Source organism: Anomaloglossus baeobatrachus, chromosome 10 (genome assembly GCF_048569485.1).
Source record: "Anomaloglossus baeobatrachus isolate aAnoBae1 chromosome 10, aAnoBae1.hap1, whole genome shotgun sequence".
Classification (NCBI taxonomy): domain Eukaryota; kingdom Metazoa; phylum Chordata; class Amphibia; order Anura; family Aromobatidae; genus Anomaloglossus; species Anomaloglossus baeobatrachus.
The window spans coordinates 203,506,402-203,529,323 of record NC_134362.1 but is presented as its reverse complement, the minus strand read 5'-3'; the positions used below and the strand labels follow the sequence as shown (position 1 = coordinate 203,529,323).

General features: G+C 45.7%; 1 long non-coding RNA gene across 1 annotated transcript; it reads left to right on the top strand.

The window, feature by feature from the left end:
* Positions 1-5,461: 5,461 nt before the first annotated feature.
* LOC142254835 (uncharacterized) lies at positions 5,462-18,409 on the top strand. Its single transcript, XR_012727318.1, has 4 exons — positions 5,462-5,631; positions 5,818-5,874; positions 18,083-18,187; positions 18,348-18,409. It is a non-coding gene; the product is annotated as an uncharacterized LOC142254835 (long non-coding RNA).
* The last annotated feature ends 4,513 nt before the right edge of the window (positions 18,410-22,922 follow it).

Below are 22,922 nucleotides of genomic sequence, written 5' to 3'. Positions count from 1 at the left end.
CAGACTACGTGCACGTTGATACAATGTTGGGAAGCGCCGGCCCGGTGTCTTGTTAAAGGTCTCATGCAGCAGTTGTATATTGTGTTCCCGATGCTACGTGTTACTTAAACACCTTTACTATTAAAGTTCTTTGTTATTTGCTGGGATATGACAAACATCCTATAGTGACAATACCTATTAATAAACCTTTCCTAGGTAAGGATGTTTCCTAGCAAAGTACTTTGAATTCTCTTGCCGTTCTGCAGGAAGAAATTTTGCCTTTGGCAACAAAATCTTTTGTCGTTCTTTCTGAAGCCAAGACCAATAATTGTCTATTGAGTCTTAAAACCTGTTATCTCAATTGATAGTAAATTTTGTATATTATAAAGTGTTTTATGCATTAGGTTAGAGACACGATTGCATTTTACTAGTACAGTGTCTACAAGTATCAGTCTCTGACGGCGATAACCTTGAAAATAAAAAATATTTTTCGCTGTTTTGAACATGTGTGCTTGCACTTTTAGTTGCATTGGAAACTTTTCTTTTTTTTTTTTTTTGCATAGATGGGTCTAACTAATGGGGAATACTTTCAGGGTACAGCAACCGAGGAGCTGATGCGCGAGTCTTGCTCCACCCTGTGCTTGTAGTAAGTTTCCCTGCCATATGCCATTATTACCTTTCAATGGTGTTTAATTAGCCCTTTTACTTTGGGTATTACTGGTCCCTATTGTAGAGCAATGTGCATTGATTTCAGTATGCACAGCAATTAAGGTATTTTTCGGTTTATAAGACGCACCCCAAATTTAGAGGGAGTGGGGGAGGAGGGTAAAGAAAAAAAAAAAAAGGGGTCCGTCTTACAATTCGGTGATGTCTTAGGCTGCTTTCACACATCTGGTTTTTGCTGAGCGGCACAATAAGGCGCTTTGCAGAAAAAACGTAACCGGTTGCGTTTTTTCCCCATAGACTTGCATTAGCGCCATATTGTGCCGCGTTGTGTCCGTTTTTTGCCGGATGCGGCATATTTAGTCCATGCGGCAGCTGGATGGAACGTTGCCTGGCATGTTTTTTTTGTGCGTGAAAAAAACCGCATTGCGCCTTGATGCGGCGCGATTTACAATGTAAGCCTATGGACGGCGGATGCGGCGTCCTGCGGCAAAAACCGCATGCGGATGTGTTTTTTTGCACTGCGCATGCTCAGTATCAAGCCGCATCCGTCAAAAAACGGACGGCCCGCATGGAAAAACTTCTGCAACGGATCCGTTTTTTTCGCTGCATCCGTTGCATAGGTTTTTGAGCCGGATTGAGCCGCACTGCAAAAACCAGATGTCTGAAAGCAGCCTTACTGGCAGCACAGGAGGCAGAGGTGGTGGTACAATAGGGCGGTGCTGCTGGGGCTGCGGGCGGTGCTGCTGGGGCTGCGGGCGGTGCTGCTGGGGCTGTGGGCGGTGCTGCTGGGGCTGCGGGCGATGTGCTTGGGCTGCGGGCGATGTGCTGGGGCTGCGGGCGATGTGCTGGGGCTTTGCTGTGCTTGGTCTGCAGTCCAAGGGCTCTCTGTGCTGGGGCTGCGGGCGCCATCATGAAAATATCAGCGGTTCGGACTTCAAATAATGGCGCCCAGTCGGAGTTGGCGCGTTCGCACATGGAGCTCTCGGCTGAAGATCTCATCCGCGTACGCGCCGTTTCTGGCCCTTTGCTCTCCCAGCAGCGGACATTTGCCAATTTTGTTGTATGTGACGTCCAGTTCCTCCAGCAGCGCTGAATTTAGCATTTGTGAACCAGTTTTGCAGCCATTTCCGAAGTGTCTCAGGAGTTCTTTTCCAACATGACCACACCAGTCCGCATGTTGCTTGTGCTACTGTGAGCAGCCTAAGTGGCTCAAATGTGCACCCGTGGCTGCAGCATCTCTGGCCTTGTCTCCAGTGGCTGCAGCATTTCTGGCCTTGTCTCCATCAAGCAGATGTGAGACGTGATTGGTCGATGATTACACAGGAGCTGCCAGCAGCCGATGTTTATGATTTACCCAAGTGTATTCAATGTGGCAGCTTATTCTTCAGACGACCATTCATGACTTCACTGATCGCATCCAAGGCTGGAAGTACTGGGATGTCAGCTCTTGATGTTCATACTTGAAAAAATCAAGATGCTTTGAAAATTTCGTTTCCATTTTTTTAATAATTTGCATATCGTTTACATGTTGATCCTTCCTGTGATTTTCCAAATCTCCATGATTTTTCCTTCTTATAGTTGCAAATTAAATGTTAAGGCATATTATAATAATGATAATAATAATATAATAATCTTTATTTCTATAGCACCAAAATATTCCACATCGCTTTACAATTCAGGAGGATCATATATAGAAACAAATAACAGTTATAGAAAATACAATAGAGTATGGAGAAAAAAAAACAAAAAAAACAACCCTGCTCGTGAGAGCTTACAATCTACAATGAGATGGGGGGGGGATTGCTGGTTTACATACTGACATACTGTGAGTTACCATATTTCTGACCACTGGGTAAATAAGTACTTAAAAACAGAAGTTTAATAAAAAAACAAAACATAGTCTTTTCTGACATGTAAACACTAGTGATGAGCGAGCACTAAAATGTTCAAGTGTTCGTTACTCGAATTGAGCAGCTCGGACGGGCTCAACTGAAGTAATGAGTGTAATGGAAATCAATGGGAAACTCGAGCATTTTTATGGAAGACCCTAACAGGAGAGATGGGGGGCAGGAAAGTCGCTGAAATGGATAGAAAAAAGCACAGAGAAGACGCCTGGATGCATCTCTGACTCCCAGGTTGCTGCCTGGGGAAAAAAAATAACATTTACCGTATTTTTCGTTTTATAAGACGCACCGGATTATAAGACGCACACAAAATTTGGAGGGAAAAAAGGTAAAAAAATAAATATATATATGGGGTCCGTTTATAATCTGGTGGTGTCTTACCAGGGAGGGGGGCCTGCAGAGGAGCGGGGGTCACAGGAGGCAGTGGCAGTACTGGAGTACTGCAAGTAGTATAGAGGGGGGCCCAGATACTCCCTGTGGGTGCTGCTCTGTGCGGGGCCGGCATTGCTCTGCTCTGTGCAGGGCCGGCGACGCCGCTCTGCTCTGTGCGGGGCTGGTGATGGAGCAGCTGAGCAGAACGGACCAGCCATGCACAGAGCAGCCGAGCAGGACGGAGCAACCGTGCACAGAGCAGCCGAGCAGGACGGAGCAGCCGTGCACAGAGCAGCCGAGCAGGGCGGAGCAGCCGTGCACAGAGCAGCCGAGCAGGGCGGAGCAGCCGTGCACAGAGCAGCCGAGCAGGACGGAGCAGCCGTGCACAGAGCAGCCGAGCAGGGCGGAGCAGCCGTGCACAGAGCAGCCGAGCAGGACGGAGCAGCCGTGCACAGAGCAGCCGAGCAGGGCAGAGCAGCCGTGCACAGAGCAGCCGAGCAGGACGGAGCAGCCGTGCACAGAGCAGCCGAGCAGGACGGAGCAGCCGTGCACTCAGCAGCCGAGCAGGGCGGAGCAGCCGTGCACAGAGCAGCCGAGCAGGATGGAGCAGCCGTGCACAGAGCAGCCGAGCAGGACGGAGCAGCCGTGCACAGAGCAGCCGAGCAGGACGGAGCGGCCGTGCACAGAGCAGCCGAGCAGGATGGAGCAGCCGTGCACAGAGCAGCCGAGCAGGATGGAGCAGCCATGCACAGAGCAGCCGAGCAGGATGGAGCAGGCGTGCACAGAGCAACCGAGCAGGATAAAGCAGCCGTGCACAGAGCAGCCGAGCAGGACGGAGCCGCCATGCACGGAGCAGCCGAGCAGGACGTAGCAGCCGTGCACAGAGCAACCGAGCAGGATGGAGCAGCCGTGCACAGAGCAGCCGAGCAGGATGGAGCAGCCGTGCACAGAGCAGCCGAGCAGGATAAAGCAGCCGTGCACAGAGCAGCCGAGCAGGATGGAGCAGCCGTGCACAGAGCAGCCGAGCAGGGCGGAGCAGCCGTGCACAGAGCAACCGAGCAGGATAAAGCAGCCGTGCACAGAGCAGCCGAGCAGGACGGAGCCGCCATGCACGGAGCAGCCGAGCAGGACGTAGCAGCCGTGCACAGAGCAACCGAGCAGGACGGAGCAGCCGTGCACAGAGCAGCCGAGCAGGACGGAGCAGCTCCAAACAGAACAGAGCGGTGCGGCCCGATCCAGAACAGCGTCGCACAGACCAGCAGCGTCGGCAGCACAGTGCATTGCTCGGAGAATCTCCCTGCCTCCTTTGACCCCTCTGCACAACCCCCCGGTAAGCTACATTCGGATTTGAAGATGCGCCCCTCATTTTCCTCCCAAAGTTTTGGGAGGAAAAGTGCGTCTTATAATCCGAAAAATATGGTATTTATTAATTTACTTAAAACCAGACGTGGGGTCCACCCTATTTTTCAGAACCAGACAAGACAAAGCAGACCGCAATTTTGAAAACTGCAGCATGTCAATTCTTTCAGCATTTTTGCAGGGTTTTTTTTTGTTTGTTTGTTTTTTTAACCATAGAAAGCAATGATGAAGTGCAAAATGCAACCGTGAGGTTTTTTTCCTGCGTTTTTGGTGAATAAAACTAACTTTATTAAAGATGTTCTGTAGACAAGTTACACATACAATCTGCACCCAAAAAAACCTGCTTTTTGTAAACCGCTTCTTTACTGCCAGAAGAACAGGTTTTTCCTTCATAAAAGAAAGCAGCAAAAAAAGCAACGTGTGAACACTGCGTTGTATAGTCCTCACCCTAGTGGTAATTTCTAAGAATGCAATGATATCGGGGTCACAGGTCTGATCCATCAGTGAATGAGTTTGATCCTAGTTAGTAAAAAAAAAAATAATAACGTAGCCACATGATGAAAAGTGGCGCAGACTCTGCACCTGACCAGCAATAGACACTTGTGGATGAGTGGAAACGGCAACAGGAAATCTGTGCGTTACAATTCTGTAAATCTAGGCAAGGAGCCGCTCAGTCTTCACATTTCCCCGCAAGCCAGTTTTAAGATAGATTCTGCACTCTTGGCATCGCTCCTATTGTGAGCGAAACTACAGAATGGCATAAAACAGCTTTGTTTCCTTCTTCAGAATGAAAACATTCTGCAGCCGTCCCTGTCTGCAAGAAGAAGCGTGTGGAATCTGCCCGAAAAAATATTTTGAAACAATAAAACCCGCTGTCTACAGACACACAAACAGATTTGTATATTCACGTCTGAAGAAACCACACACGCAATCAGTTATTCCGGTGTCTCCTCCGAGAGCTGACAGAGGTTTGTGATGTTTGAGGGGGGAAAAAAAATAATAACAACTAATGGGGGGGTTAAAGTAATTGTTTGTAGAGAATGGAAGCCAGATGCTCCAAGAGGCGATGATTGGGCCAAACACAACAGATTATGATTCATTATATCTATAGAAAACCCACAATTGCGTTCCTTTAATTTTCTTTCATTTTTTTGCAGAGTTCACAAATCATAAATCAAAAGAGAGGCAGAGTCCACCTTTATGTTTTCAGGACTTTGACCCTCTTCAACCCCTGCCAATTTCGATCTCATTTTTGTTCGGATTTTTACATAGGAGTTTAATTTCAAGCCCAGTCCAGGAGACATTGATGTATTGGGCACATCAAGTGCAGTCTTAAATGATTCCCTCCCCGGTGAGTTGAAAATATAGGGAAGATCTCTGGAACATCGGGGGCACGGGACACGATTGGTCTGTGCCTGTGTTACACACATTGCTGTACTATACATCAGGATTTTCTGCTTATTCTGCAATATTTTAGGAAATGTACAATTTACTTTTTTCCAATATTCCCTTCCTCTGATTGCATCGTTTTTCACAGGTAATGTGTTTCCGATGCTGGATAAGGTTTGGATGGAGCTGAACAATTGACATATAGGTGAGTAGATTCCTGAAAAGTTGTGACAATATATGTAGATTAAGGTTATTTTTTTATAAATACATTATATATTAATGTAAAATAAAATGCGAAGCGTATGGTGGGGAGTGTCTCTGCAAAAAATGCATTACCCGTGAGAAGCTTGGTCTGCATTCACATCACTTCTGAGCCTATGGTTTCATGTTATAGATTTAGATACACGTAATAATAATAATATTTATTCATTTATATAGCACTATTAATTCCACAGCGCTTTACATACATTGGCAATACTGTCCCCATTGGGGCTCACAATCTAAATTCCCTATCAGTATGTCTTTGGAGTGTGGGAGGAAACCGGAGTACCCGGAGGAAGCCCACGCAAACACGGGGAGAACATACAAACTCCTTGTAGATGGTGTCCTTGGTGGGATTTGAACCCAGGACCCCAGCGCTGCAAGACTGCAGTGCTAACCACTGAGCCACCACAAGACCTTAACACCTAGGCCTGCGACTGGAACACGGGGGCATCCGCTACGTCTTGAGGAAAGAAGGTTTAATCATAATCACAGACGAGGATTCTTTACTGTACGAGCAGTGAGACTATGGAACTCTCTGCCGCATGATGTTGTAATGAGTGATTCACTACTAACAACATTTAAGCAGAGCCTGGATGCCTTTCTTGAAAAATTTAATATTACCAGTTATGTATATTAGATTTTATGACAGGGTGTTGATCCAGGGAACTAGTCTGATTGCCGGATGTGGAGTCAGGAAGGACATTTTTTCCCCATTGGAACTTGTTTGCCACATTGGGGTTTTTTTGCCTTCCTCTGAATCAACATGTTAGGCTACGGGTTGAACTAGATGGACTTAGAGTCTCCCTTCAACCTTAAAAACTATGATACTATGAAGACTGCAATGCTAACCACTGAGCCACCGTGCCGCCCTATACACCTCCGGTCAACTTACTGTAACACATTAAAGGCTTAGATACACATCCTTGACTCGGATACAAACACAGTACAAGCATTGCCTTTTTCTTAACTACTTGCTCTAGTCTGGTGTTTTTCACAAACCAGAGATGTGAATAATATGGCAGACACCCATGTGCGATGCAGACAAATGTATGGAGCCAGTCACTTACGCAAATTGCACAACTTACTGCCCCATATGCAACTCCTAGTTCTCTGACAGGCCAGATTATTACAACATCTGCCTCCACCCAGTCTTGACCCCCGATATAAAGGCCGCTTTACACGCTACGATTTATCTGACGATATGACGTCGGGGTTACGGTTTTCGTGACGCACTTCCGTCATCGTTAGCGTCGTCGTTGCGTGTGACACCTAAGTGCGACTCCGAACAATCGCAAATAGGGTGAAAATCGTTGACTTGTCGTTCAGATTCAAAATATTGTTCGTCGTTTGGAACGCAGCAGACATATTGCTACGTTTGACAACCTGCCAATGACAAACAACATCCACACGACCGCCTTGGTCAAACAATATATCGCTGAGCGATGTAGCGTCATTTGTGAGATGTGTATGTGTGACTGCTGCAAAACGACCTATGAGCGATCTCGGCAAATCGTAACAACGATCTGGGCGTGCCACATCGCTAACGAGATCGTTAGCTATATCGTTGTGTGTAAAGCAGCCTTAAGGCAATAATCATATCAAGTGGTGTATGTACAGGTGCATCTCAATAAATTAGAATATCACCAAAAACTTTATTTCAGTAATTCAATACAAAAAGGGAAATGCATATATTATATAGAGTCATTACACACAGAGGGATCTATTCCTATATATTATATAGATTCATTACACACAGGGATCTATTTCAAGTGTTTAATTCTGTTCATGTTTATGATTATGGCTTACGGGCAATGAAAACCCAAAAGTCATGATCTCAGAAAATTAGAATAATTACCACAAAACACCTGCAAAGGCTTCCTAAGCATTTCAAATGGTCCCTTAGTCTGGTTCAGTAGGCTACACAATCATGGGGAAGACTGCTGACTTGACAGATATCCAAAAGGCAGTCACTGACACACTCCACAGATAGGGTAAGCCACAAAAGGTCATTGCTAAAGAAGCTCTCTGTTCAAAAAGAGTGCTGTATCCAAGCATATTAATGGAAAGCTGAGTGGAAGGAAAAAGTGTGGTAGAAAAAGGTGCACAAGCAACCGGGATAACCGCAGCCTTGATAAGATTAAGAAAAGGCCATTCAAAAATTTTGGAGGTGATTCACAAGGAGTGGGGTAGTGTCGAGAGGAAGATGAGAGACATCAGACTCAACAATGCAGACTCTATATAATATATAGGAATAGACCCCTCTGTGTATAATGACTATATAATAAATAGGAATAGATCCCTCTGTGTGTAATGACTTTATATAATAAATAGAAATAGATCCCTCTGTGTGTAATGACTCTATATAATATATAGGAATAGATCCCTCTGTGGGTAATGACTCTATATAATAAATAGGAATAGATCCCTCTGTGTGTAATGACTCTATATAATAAATAGGAATAGATCCCTCTGTGTGTAATGACTCTATATAATAAATAGGAATAGATCCCTCTGTGTGTAATGACTATATAATATATAGGAATAGATCCCTCTGTGTATAATGACTCTATATAATATATAGGAATAGATTCCTCTGTGTGTAATGACTCTATATAATATATAGGAATAGATCCCTCTGTGGGTAATGACTCTATATAATAAATAGGAATAGATCCCTCTGTGTGTAATGACTCTATATAATAAATAGGAATAGATCCCTCTGTGTGTAATGACTATATAATATATAGGAATAGATTCCTCTGTGTGTAATGACTCTATATAATATATAGGAATAGATCCCTCTGTGTGTAATGACTCTATATAATATATAGGAATAGATCCCTCTGTGTGTAATGACTATATAATAAATAGGAATAGATCCCTCTGTGTGTAATGACTCTATATAATGCGTTTCCCTTTTTGTATTGAATTACTGAAAAAAATTAACTTTTTCATGATATTCTAATTTATTGAGATGCACTTGTATATCTTAGGCTTCAGTCTTGTTAAAAATGTAAAAGTGTACCTAGCTCTAAATGATGGACCATATCTATTACTTTTTTCTAAATAATGGAAAAGATGTGTGTCTACACGAATAAAGACTGGATACATGTGAAGTATCTTGGTGCATAAACCAAACCTAGATTCCAAACTCGATCTAAACTGACTTGGATACACCTCGGGTCAGCGGGTGGTGCACATATAAGAGGCTTAGATACACTTCCATCACCAGAAATGGACTTCAAGGTACAAGCACAGACGTCCTCTATTTCGTAACTAATGGCAGGTTTACAAATCCTCTCGTATCATATTTGGGTATTTCCACGCGGCTTTCGTAGTAAATATAGAACATCACAACATTTTTTTTATGTTGTTTTATCAATCTAGATGTAGAAACTTCAAAAACATCAGGCTGCGCCCCTCCACGGAATGGGTTCAGCACCAACATCTCCCGGGAGCCTCGTATCGGGTTATCACGTGACCTGAACACGACACATAACGCTGCCCTCAGTGTTCAGCTCCACGTCCCAGGAGGATACACAGCAATTGTAATCTGGCGCAGCGATTAAACCTTACATGTTGTAGACGTGATATTAAGTCTGTGTAAGAGAGCCTTCCTCCACGGCCAATTCTCTGTCGCTCCAAACACCATCTGGTTACTAGAAAAACAAGTTTCACCCAGAAACGAATCTAGAATATGTTGTTTTGTTTTTAAAAAAACAAAACTCTTACATATTCACTACAGGCCATGACTGCTCTATTATTTTTTTACAAAAAAAATCAGTGCAAACAAGCTGGTTTATAGGTTTTATCGCTGTATTTTCTGTAACTGCATTATTGAGGCTTTTAAGGCCTGTACGATATGTTATCTGACTGTGACATAGGGTGCGAAGTATAGGTTTTTATAAAGAATCGTAGGTAGAAGTTAAATTCATCACCACCATTGCATTAAATTAGTAAAGAATGGTCTGTCCGGTCTAGGAGATGTAGCCTGATTCAATTTATTGTTACGTTTTACATTGGCTTACACATGACTGTGATACTGTTTGCTCAGGTCACGGGGACGGCAATTATGTGGCACCTCTGAGGCTTCAGGCGCCACAGGGTACTGCACCTCAGCCAAGGTGTAGTATTCATCCCGGGTACGGAGGAGGTCATTCACCGGTGCACACCACAAATTCATACAACACACTGGGACTGGGCTAGGGTAGGTGCTGGGGGTGGCCATGAAGGAGGTATGGGACCTCCTGCCCACTAGTTCAGCAACCCGGAGGCAGGGCACCATCAGGGGAAGTGAGTGGCAACATCACACAGCAGGAAGTCGTGCCTGGATGTGGGGACAGGCAACAACAGACACGGATTGGAAGAGCTCTCAGAAAAGCCAGGGACCCGTGGTCTGGAGCTGGAGGCTTGACCCAGGTTCTCAGATAGAAAGGGGAATCCCAGGGCTCACGGGGAGTGCGACAGGCATCCGTGACTTGTTCCACTGACCAGGCGCTGGGGTGGAGGGACTACCAATAGAAAGGACACACACAAGGAACAACGGCCTTGACCGCCGAACTATTCGGGATCGGCAGGAGCCCATAACATTGGAGCTTCTTTCTCCAAAAGCGGTGTCATCTCAGTGAGGAAAGAACTTTGACTGCAATCCCTGTCTCCTCCCATCACTGCCGGCGTCATCGCCCTTGCGACCTGCCGTCATCAGAGATTACCACTCTCATCATCCCTGGGGCCTGACCTCTGCCCGTGGAGAGCTGCACCAACCGAGCTGCGCTACCATCTGCCCCAGGGGATACCTCCCGCAGCGGAGGCTCCTACATAAGCCGCAGACCACAGGTGGCATCACGAATACAAACTCTTCTCTGTAAATATTCCCTTCGTCCATCTTTGACACCGTTGGGGTCACGGAACCGAGCCGGGCCGCTGTGACATCCCACCCCCTACACCGGCCCGGTGACGAGAAACCCCCCAGACCCCGTGGGCCCGTCACTTGGGCTGGGAATGAGGACCACAATACGGACAAGATAATACATGTGAATGATCCCTGATGTTATGTTCAATCTATTTTTTATAAAAATAATAAGAATAATAATAAAATTATTAAATATGAAATTACAAAGCTTCAATACAAACAATTGATCATGTAGGACCTTTAATCAGTAACAAAAGGTTGCTTTAATAGAAATTCATATATGCAAATTTCTACTCAAATAGTGATGAGCGAGCAACTATGTTCGGTTTCTCCATACTTGTAACAACTACTGAGCGAGCACTACCATGCTTGGGTGCTCAGTACTTGTAACTAGAGATGAGTGGGCACTACCATGCTCGGGTGCTCTGTACTCGTAACTAGTGATGAGTGGGCACTACCATGCTCGGGTGCTCTGTACTCGTAACTAGTGATGAGCGGGCACTACCATGCTCGGGTGCTCAGTACTGGTAACTAGTGATGAGTGGGCACTACCATGCTTGGGTGCTTGGTACTGGTAGCTAGTGATGAGCGGGCACTACCATGCTCAGGTGCTCAGTACTCGTAACTAGTGATGAGCGGGCACTACCATGCTCGGGTGCTCAGTACTCGTAACTAGTGATGAGCGGGCACTACCATGCTCGGGTGCTCAGTACTGGTAACTAGTGATGAGCGGGCACTACCATGCTCGGGTGCTCAGTACTTGTAACTAGTGATGAGCGGGCACTACCATGCTCGGGTGCTCAGTACTTGTAACTAGTGATGAGCGGGCACTACCATGCTCAGGTGCTCAGTACTGGTAACTAGTGATGAGCGGGCACTACCATGCTCGGGTGCTCTGTACTGGTAACTAGTGATGAGCGGGCACTACCATGCTCAGGTGCTCAGTACTGGTAACTAGTGATGAGCGGGCACTACCATGCTCAGGTGCTCAGTACTGGTAACTAGTGATGAGCGGGCACTACCATGCTCAGGTGCTCAGTACTGGTAACTAGTGATGAGCAGGCACTACCATGCTCGGGTGCTCTGTACTGGTAACTAGTGATGAGCGGGCACTACCATGCTCAGGTGCTCAGTACTGGTAACTAGTGATGAGCGGGCACTACCATGCTCAGGTGCTCAGTACTGGTAACTAGTGGTGAGCAGGCACTACCATGCTCGAGTGCTCAGTACTCGTAACTAGTGATGAGCGGACACTACCATGCTCGGGTGCTCAGTACTGGTAACTAGTGATGAGCGGGCACTACCATGCTCGGGTGCTCAGTACTTGTAACTAGTGATGAGCGGACACTACCATGCTCGGGTGCTCAGTACTTGTAATTAGTGATGAGCGGGCACTACCATGCTCGGGTGCTCAGTACTGGTAACTAGTGATGAGCGGGCACTACCATGCTCGGGTGCTCAGTACTGGTAACTAGTGATGAGCGGGCACTACCATGCTCGGGTGCTCAGTACTGGTAACTAGTGATGTGCGGGCACTACCATGCTCGGGTGCTCAGTACTGGTAACTAGTGATGAGCGGGCACTACCATGCTCGGGTGCTCAGTACTTGTAACTAGTGATGAGCGGGCACTACCATGCTCGGGTGCTCAGTACTGGTAACTAGTGATGTGCGGGCACTACCATGCTCGATACTCGTAATGAGCAGTTGGATGCTCGGATGGATGCAACTCGAGTACCCGAATATAATGGAATTCATGGGGGAACTCGAGCATTTTTCCAGAAGAGTACCAAGCATTGTAGTGCTCCCTCATTACTAATAAGTCATATATCATACCAGTATGTTTCCATGTAATAGCAAGATGTAAAAAAAAACTTGTTCAGACATCCTCTAGTAGTTCAGTGTAGTTTGCTGGTTCCTGCAATGCTCTCTGTGTGTGGTTGGGTTGGGGACTTGCACTTTAAGGTAAACGTCACAATTTTACTGTGTGTTTACCCCATTGAGTTGTATGTAAAAATCAAATTCACTTTTGTTGTGGATTTTGCTGCATATTACCTTCGGATCCACAGCAAAATCTGCAAGTGCTGTGATGACTTCTTGTCCCTTTGGATGCCTGTAGTGGTCACGTGGTACATGATGTTATTGCAGGAGGCGAGGGTGTTCAGAGACCAGCGGAGGGCGAGGCCAGGGAGCCTCCGAATCACAGGGTGGATGAGTATAAAAATCGTTGTGATTTGATCTTTATTTGCTGCTGTAAAGCTACATTTTATGGCAGCATTGCTGCAGAAATCCCATGGAACCTGTTTCCTTGGCAGATTGTTTTTTACGGCTTTAGATAGTGATGTCATCATTAGCGATATTAGAACATAAATTACCTATCATTGTGTTATTCAGATTGTCTCCCCCCAAAAATTAAGTTTTCTCCTTTGCTATAATACAGTCAAGTCTGCGGAGTCCAACTATCAACGTAGTTATTAGTGTTTATTTTTACATCGTGATCACAGATGGAAGTTTTCACACTTCTGCCGGGCAGCCCATGTCTTTATTTCCCGTGGGTCAGCCATTGGATCTGTCTAGATTATGCCACGAGGATTTTCCATTTTTCAACACGTTACAAAAAGCATATTTGGCTCGGCTGCACCTTAACAAATGGTGTTGTGTTAAATCGCTTCGCCTTCTGAGCCGATCTTATTACACGAGTGTGCCACAACCTTGCCCAAAACAGGATCCAGTGCAGGGCGTAGTCAGCGCCGAACGACTCGGCTCAGACTGTGAAAAGGGTTCATGAAAGTATGAAGCATTTCTTAAAGGACCATGACCCTAGCTGTGGTGTGTATGTGTGTGTGTATGTGTGTGTGTATGTGTGTCTATATATGTCTATATATATATACAGGTAGGTCCAGAAATATTTGGACAGTGACACAAGTTTTGTTATTTTAGCTGTTTACAAAAACATGTTCAGAAATACAATTCTATATATAATATGGGCTGAAAGTGCACACTCCCAGCTGCAATATGAGAGTTTTCACATCCAAATCGGAGAAAGGGTTTAGGAATCATAGCTCTGTAATGCATAGCCTCCTCTTTTTCAAGGGACCAAAAGTAATTGGACAAGGGACTCTAAGGGCTGCAATTAACTCTGAAGGCGTCTCCCTCGTTAACCTGTAATCAATGAAGTAGTTAAAAGGTCTGGGGTTGATTACAGGTGTGTGGTTTTGCATTTGGAAGTTGTTGCTGTGACCAGACAACATGCGGTCTAAGGAACTCTCAATTGAGGTGAAGCAGAACATCCTGAGGCTGAAAAAAAAGAAAAAATCCATCAGAGAGATAGCAGACATGCTTGAAGTAGCAAAATCAACAGTCGGGTACATTCTGAGAAAAAAGGAATTGACTGGTGAGCTTGGGATCTCAAAAAGGCCTGGGCGTCCACGGATGACAACAGTGGTGGATGATCGCCGCATACTTTCTTTGGTGAAGAAGAACCCGTTCACAACATCAACTGAAGTCCAGAACACTCTCAGTGAAGTAGGTGTATCTGTCTCTAAGTCAGCAGTAAAGAGAAGACTCCATGAAAGTAAATACAAAGGGGTCACATCTAGATGCAAACCATTCATCAATTCCAAAAATAGACAGGCCAGAGTTAAATTTGCTGAAAAACACCTCATGAAGCCAGCTCAGTTCTGGAAAAGTATTCTATGGACAGATGAGACAAAGATCAACCTGTACCAGAATGATGGGAAGAAAAAAGTTTGGAGAAGAAAGGGAACGGCACATGATCCAAGGCACACCACATCCTCTGTAAAACATGGTGGAGGCAACGTGATGGCATGGGCATGCATGGCTTTCAATGGCACTGGGTCACTTGTGTTTATTGATGACATAACAGCAGACAAGAGTAGCCGGATGAATTCTGAAGTGTACCGGGATATACTTTCAGCCCAGATTCAGCCAAATGCCGCAAAGTTGATCGGACGGCGCTTCATAGTACAGATGGACAATGACCCCAAGCATACAGCCAAAGCTACCCAGGAGTTCATGAGTGCAAAAAAGTGGAACATTCTGCAATGGCCAAGTCAATCACCAGATCTTAACCCAATTGAGCATGCATTTCACTTGCTCAAATCCAGACTTAAGACGGAAAGACCCACAAACAAGCAAGACCTGAAGGCTGCGGCTGTAAAGGCCTGGCAAAGCATTAAGAAGGAGGAAACCCAGCGTTTGGTGATGTCCATGGGTTCCAGACTTAAGGCAGTGATTGCCTCCAAAGGATTCGCAACAAAATATTGAAAATAAAAATATTTTGTTTGGGTTTGGTTTATTTATCCAATTACTTTTGACCTCCTAAAATGTGGAGTGTTTGTAAAGAAATGTGACAATTCCTACAATTTCTATCAGATATTTTTGTTCAAACCTTCAAATTAAACGTTACAATCTGCACTTGAATTCTGTTGTAGAGGTTTCATTTCAAATCCAATGTGGTGGCATGCAGAGCCCAACCCGCGAAAATTGTGTCACTGTCCAAAGATTTCTGGACCTAACTGTATATAGATCTAGATACATTTATATATATATATATATATATATATATATATATATATATATGTATATATAAGATAACATGTATGTGCGTGTGTGTGTGTGTGTGTGTGTGTGTGTGTGTGTATATATATATATATATATATATATATATATATATATATATATATAAAGAAAACGAGGAAATCCAGCAAGGACTCAGCAAACCGGGATTGGAGTAAGACTTTCTTTTCTTTATTAATCTTCACAGTATAAAAATATAAAGACCCACAAGGATCAGGAACCAAAGTGAATGGCAGAGAAATAGCGCAAATGGGACTACGCGTTTCGGCGGTCTTGTCCGTCTTCTTCACGGTCCAAGTTTCCAATCCTGGTTTGCTGAGTCCTTGCTGGATTTCCTCGTTTTCTCTTCATACTAATGGACTCACTCCTATCCAAGTCTTTGCAGGATCTTGACTACCAGGTGGGAAGAGACCCGTGAGCTTCATTGCTGGAGCTGGACGTTGGCTTACATATCCTGATAGATATAAACCTTAGTAGATACAGTGGATCAGCATACAGTATCACACTTAATAGGCTTAGATACACTGACTGAGCAAATGGTATTATACAGGGTAAGATACACTGGATCAGCAGACAGTATCAGACATGCTATGGCTAGGTATATTGGATCTGCTGACGATATAACACATGATAGGGTTAGATACACTAGCTCAGGAGACAGTATCATACATGATATTACTTGATACAACAAACTGTAACATACTTAAGCTTGGATACACTGGGATGCAGCAAATAGTACTACACAGGGTAGGCGTAGATACACTGGATCAGCCGACAGTATCACATATGACATTGCTAGATACAGTGGATCAGCATACATTATCACACTTAGGCCAGAGTTCCACTTGCGTATGACTCGTGCGAGTCTCTCATCGCCATCAGCCGGCACTGCCGCACACTCTCCAGACACAAGTGTCTCAGCTGCATGGAAATACATGCAGCCGACCCGCTCCTGTCAGGAGAGTGTGCGGCAGTGCCGGGTGATGCCGATGCAAGACTCGCATGAGCCATAAGCAAGTGGCACTTTGGCTTAGATACACCGAGTCAGCAAGTAAGTATTACCCTGGGTTAAGCATAGATACACAAGATCAGTAGACTGTGTCACACTTGATTTGCTTAGATACAGCAGATCAGCAGACATCACACATAATAGGCTCAGAAACATCAGCTCAGGATACAGGATCACTCATTATCGGCTTACATACAATTGATTTGTAGACAATAAAAATTGATAGGCTTATATACAGCAACTGAGCAGACTTAGAGGTACTTCTCACATAGCGAGATCGCTGCTGAGTGACAGGTTTTGTGACGTACCAGTGACCTTATCAGCGATCTCGCTGTGTGTGACACTTAGCAGCGACCTGGCCCCTGCTATTAAATCGCTGATCGTTACACACTGCTCTGGTTCATTTTTTGCTCGTTGGTCTCCCGCTGTGCAGCACACATCCGCATGTGTGGCGGCGGGAGACCAGCGAGCACCGACTCTGTGTAAGCAGCGTACTCAGGTAACCAGGGTGAATATCGGGTAACCAAGCAAAGCGCTTTGCTTAGTAACCCGATGTGTACCCTGGCTACGTGTGCAGGGAGCCAGCGCTAAGAGGTGTACGCTGGTAACCAGGGTAAATATCGGGTAACCAAGTGCTTTGCTTAGTTACCCGATATTTACCGTGGTTACCAAGCGCAGAGTCACTGGTGAGATCTACCTGATTGACAGCTCACCAGCGATCATGTAGCGACCCACCAGCGATCCTGACCAGGTCGTATCGTGGTCGGAATCGCTGGTACGTCGTTTAGCGAGACGGTACCCTTATTCACACATGGTGGGTTTAGATACAGTGGATCATCAGGCATCACACATGATAGGGTTGATAGGCCCTTGTTCATATTATACCATTGTCCTCAATCTGACATAGATTAGCCTCTGATGTATACTTCCTACACAGGGCTGTAGCTATAACAAAATGTGTAATTCCAATCTTTTTCTAGTACAAATACTTCATTTTCTAAAAAAAATTTCAAGGGTGCCAACACTTTCGGTCATGACTGTATATACCTAACATATAAGTGAATATTTTTACATACTGATGATTATGGATTTGCACAAACTGTGTTAATGTAATGGTGCCATGAACTTGGCTGGGAACGAATGTAAACTTTCTTACTGACAAATGGCGTGCGAATTACTTTATTTAGGTAATTCTCCATAATTCAGGGCAGGAGGGTGCAAGTCCTGTGCGTTTAGGAGCAAAATATTACTGAACTTGATAAATTTGGTTTGGACGAGGTCCTGAACGCAACGTGTGAGCTTTGGGCACTTTTTTTTGGTGATGTACACTCGTTAATGAGTCCTATCTGCTTTAGTAAGAAAGGTATGATAGAAAAATAAAAAGCCTGTTAATGTTACTGGCTCTTTAAATTGCTCCCCCTTCACTCCTGTGGTCTGATTGGGACATAATATAGTAAATGCTATCGGTCTTCTGCCTCGTTCCCTATAGCTGGTTTACGTGATTGATGTTTTATCCCTACACAAATATAATTGCCAGGCTGTATGCAAGATATCAATAACTCTGCATAGCATTTATTATACCTAAGTATATAATCTCTGCGCACCTGATGTATTTTCCGTTATTTCCACAGAAAGAAGACAAGTCCATCTGTTATGTGCCTATTAAAACCATACTGAAGGTTGCAGATGTTTCCCGGTAATCACAACAATGCGATGAGTACCCGCCGCGTACCCAGGTTGGTGTATGAACTCACAGCCACAATTATGGAACTGATGCATCCATTCGCCATGAAATGACCTTATCATCCAGCACAAAAAAAGATAAAAGGTTACAAAATGTGTGAAAGTAAGTTAATACGTAGAGAAAGGCAATTTGAACATTTTATTTTTTTTTAGTGGCTTAATGAAGTTTTGCCGAGAATAGCTAACATTAAATGTTATGTGATCCTGTAAAGGAGAAGCCTAGATGTGTCTGCAAAAGCTGAAAGGGAAGGTATCACCTTTCAGGGAAATGTATGGTTCTCCGTCTGTTCTGGGCCCTATATAAAAATGGTCGCCACATGCAGTGTTTAATTATGGACCACATTCAGATACACAGGTGACATAAAAAGGGTGGAAGCCGATCAATGCCATTGTCCTACCATTGTGCCCCATTTTTGAGGGTTTTATTAATTACTATGAAGTTGTACTTCTGTCTGAACCTACAAATCATTTATTATTCCTTCTTTCAGCTTATATTGGAAGGTTGTACCCGGTGTATAGGCCAGAGGCAGCCACAAATCAGGTAAGTGAATTAATATATTTATTTTTTTCTTCTTTATCATAAACCACAGGACAACAAATTGTTTCAAAAGTTATTCTCAGTTTGGATCACCACCATTTATAAATTCCGACTTAAAATTACACGACTTTTCAACTTTTTTTTTTATTTCTTGACTGTTTGATAACTACTTGATTTTTTCTAATATGATGGTTTTGAAACAAAATCCCTTTAAAAAGATTACAAGTTAATGATTAGTGTCCCTCGGCAATCTCAAGAATCCCGGCTCTGTAGTAGACCACCTGAGTGGAGCGCAGGTCGAGCATGCACACACCTGCTCTATTAATTGATTAAGGGGACCCTGTTTTTGGGATTAGTGGGGGTCCCGGCGTCAGACCGCCACTGATCAGTACGTTATCCCTTCTCTTATGCATACGGATAATTCTATAATCTGTTGTTGCACAATTACAGTTTTGTCCAATTTTACAAATATCAGAAAAGTATTTATTATATGGGTTGTTGTTAGATAAGATATATATTCTATAGAGCCTAATATTTTTTTTTTTTTTAACAATTCACTTAACAGTAACCATAGTATGGCGCCACTTGGTGTTCATTCGGTAGCAGTGTGCTCGTCCACCTAGTGGGCTGACTGCTAGTGGTCGCACACGCTCAGTAACTCACAGCCAGGTGTCTGCATAGAAATCCTCTTTTCCAATGGTCGGCAACCTATGGCTCGCGAGCCAGATGTGGCTCTTTTGTTGGCCACATCTGACTCGCAGACAAATCTTCCGGTTTGTAAGATTCACTTGAAAAATGGGATTGCATCTTACAAACCGTATATGGCTTACTGGGGAGGCAGTGGTGGCACAGGGTCGGCGATACTGTGGGCTCATGTGGTGGCGGGCACCATTGCTCTGTGGGCTGCTTTGAATCTCCTGCAGTTAAACAAGATTGACTTCAAGAAAATGGTTGCAGAGGCGACGCATGTGCAGATAGGATTCCACGGCCATTTTCTTGAAGTCCATCGCGTCGATCTGCGCACACGCCACGGCTATTTTCTTGAAGTCGACCTCGTCAACTGCGGGAGATTCAAAGCAGCCCGCCGCCGTGACACCCCACGAGCCCGCAGCAGTATCGTTGACTCTCTGCACACCGACCCTCCTGAGTCGTAACATCCCCTTCTCCGTGCCCGCAGCATCGCCTACCCTGCCTCCTGGGACATTCTGAGCCACTTCCCCTTGGTTAGTATTTTACAATATGTGGCGTTAATGGATCTCTCAACCAAAGAGGTTCCCAACCTCTGGTCTACTCAATGCAGAGCAAGCAATAGGAATACTTTTCTGCCTGTTGGTCGGGGAAGGAGCAAGAGGCTCCATCTACAATAGAAGGGAACACAGGAGTATATTGTCAGCTGCTAGAGGGGCAGGAAGACGAAATGTCCAGCGCCTGAACTATGGTTGCAAAAAAAAAAAAAATATATATATATGAAAAAGACGTCACATCTGTAAGATTCTCTATAGTTATGTCTATCACTTCCTATTGTGATCAGGATGCTGAAGGCCCAAGAGGCTACAGACTACCTCGTGTGTCGCATAATATAAGCTGTATACAAGCTCCAGAATACTGTCAGGAGGTGATTTAAGTACCAATGTCATAAGTGAAAACAGCAAATAGCTGTGCAGATTTGGAAACCAGATAGTGGTCTCAAAGTTTAAAATACAATTTTAAGTTTGTTTTTTTTTTTTTTTCTTTATCGTTCCTATGGGAGACCCAGACATTGGGTATATAGCTTCTGCCTCCGGAGGACACACAAAGTACTACACTCAAAAGTGTAGCTCCTCCCTCTGAGCTTATACTTTCCCTGGAGAGCCAGATCTAACCAGTTTATCGCTTTGTGTTCATGCATTCTCATCTGATTTTTCATTTTTTTGGAAAGAGTTTGAAGAAAAGCGGGTCCAAGCCTGGACCCCAGGCATGTCCCTTCTCACCCCACTGTGTCGGCGGTGCTGTTAAGGTTGATTCCCAGGCTGGAGCCTTACATGCCTTGCTCCTTCACCATCCCTCCGGGGCTCTGGCTTGAAGTGGGAGCCAGCACGGTTCTCCATGCTTGGCATGAGACCGGTCTCCATCCGCAGCCCTTCAGGACCCTGCTGGACCGGAGCACTCATCCCCCAGGGACATAGCCCTGCGTCTCAGCAAGCTAAGTACCTGAGACGTTTATATATGGGGGTCCTTTGTACTTTATTGTTGGGGAGAGTGTGCTGAGTGATTTTTAGGACATTTCCGGCGGGTTCTCTGGCTTTCGCCTGAGAACCGCGCCGATGGTGCCTGCGCGGCGGCCGCACCGATCAAATTTAGGCCCCGGCTTCGCCGGAGGCCTACTTTCGGTTTCACTGCCCTCGCATGTCATTCATGCAGAGGGACAGCGTGGCTCCGCCCAGCGGCCGTTCTACACAGGGGAGAGACACTCGTCACTGAGTACATGTCTCCTCCCCTGTGAGTCTCTTTGGCCCTCCAAATCCCGCTCTCAGAGTGAGTCCCGCCCCCTCTCTTCACTCCGGTGGCCATTTTCTCAGCGTTTTTCCCTGTGATCTCCACTGGTCTGCAGCATCTCTGCTGAGGTGCTTGGGAGTCCGGTCTTCGGGATCTGGAGGGCACACAAACCGCTCCGGCGGTCTGGTAAGCCACAACCTTTGGTTGTGGACCTTCTGTATATGCTCTCTGGGGGTCTTTCTGGCAAGAGCCCCCACTCCAGCAGCATGTCTCACACGAGGAGCAAGGCTCCAAAGCTGTATTCAGTATGCACTGCCTGTAAGCTCCTACTGCCTGAACAGGGCACCAATCACCATTGTGCTGCCTGCTCTAACCTGACGATGCCTCAGCCTGGAATCGTACCCCCAGGGGTCTCTCCGGCTGCTCCGGCTCCTGTGGCTGAACCCCCGGCTTGGGTAGAATCCTTATCTAGGTCTATCTCCCAGTCTTTTGCCGACTCCATGGGACAGCTGTCCAGGACTCTGCTAAGCATGCATCAGCCCCCTTCACAGGGTGCCTCTGCTGCTAGGGCTCTCTCAGGACCGGAGCTCACAGAGGATTCATCTTCTGGTCCCAGACCCCGTCCTCCCAAGAGGAGACGCAGGACTCCCTCGCCTTCCTCGACCTGTGGCTCTGATTCAGGAGCTGACTCGCGGGATGAGGAGGATGCCTTTACAGGGTGCTCGGAGGCTAACTCCATGTGCCCCATTGATCTGTCCGAAACCGACTCAGATGTCAGTGATTTGATTGCGTCCATTAATTCTGTACTGGATCTCAATCCGCCAGTATCAGAGGAACAACCCTCTCTGGCAGAAAAGCATCAGTTTATCTCGCCTAAGAGGTCAAAGAGTGTGTTCTTTAACCACTCCAGTTTTCAGGCCGCTGTGACCAAGCCCAGAGCTTGTCCTGACAAACGCTTTCCAAAGCGCGGTTCTGATGACCGTTTTCCCTTTCCACCTGAGGTGGTCAAGGAGTGGGCTCATTCACCAAAGGTGGACCCCCGGTGTTTAGACTCTCAGCCCGGACCGTTGTATCAGTGGCTGATGGCACCTCGCTTAAGGATTCCACAGACCGCCAGGTTGACCTTCTGGCCAAATCTGTATATGAGGCGGCAGGGGCCTCGTTCTCCCCAACCTTTGCAGCAGTGTGGGCTCTCAAAGCCATCTCTGCTTCTCTGGAGGAGATGCACTCCCTCACTAGGGATTCTATGCCCGAAATGGTTGCCTTAACTTCCCAAGCTTCAGCTTTTTCATCCTATGCCATGTTTGCCATGCTGGAGGCTTCTCACCGCACTACGGTGGCTTCGGCTAATTCCCTCGCTATCCTCAGGATCCTGTGGCTTCGAGAGTGGAAGGCAGATGCTTCATCAAAGAAGTTCCTTGCTGGACTCCCTTTTGCTGGGTCCAGGCTGTTCGGTGAACAGCTGGATGAAATTATTAAGGAGGCTACTGGCGGGAAGAGTACTTCCATGCCACAAACCAAAACCAGGAAACCTGCCCAGGGTAGGAATCAGTCGAGATTTCGTTCCTTTCGTTCCTCCAACTGGTCGTCCGCTAAGCCCTCGGCCTCGTCCAGTAACACTGCCAAGGACCAAAAATCCAGCTGGCGCACAAAAGCGCGTCCACAGAAGACCGCAGGAGCTGCTGCCACTAAGGCAGCCTCCTCTTGACTATCTG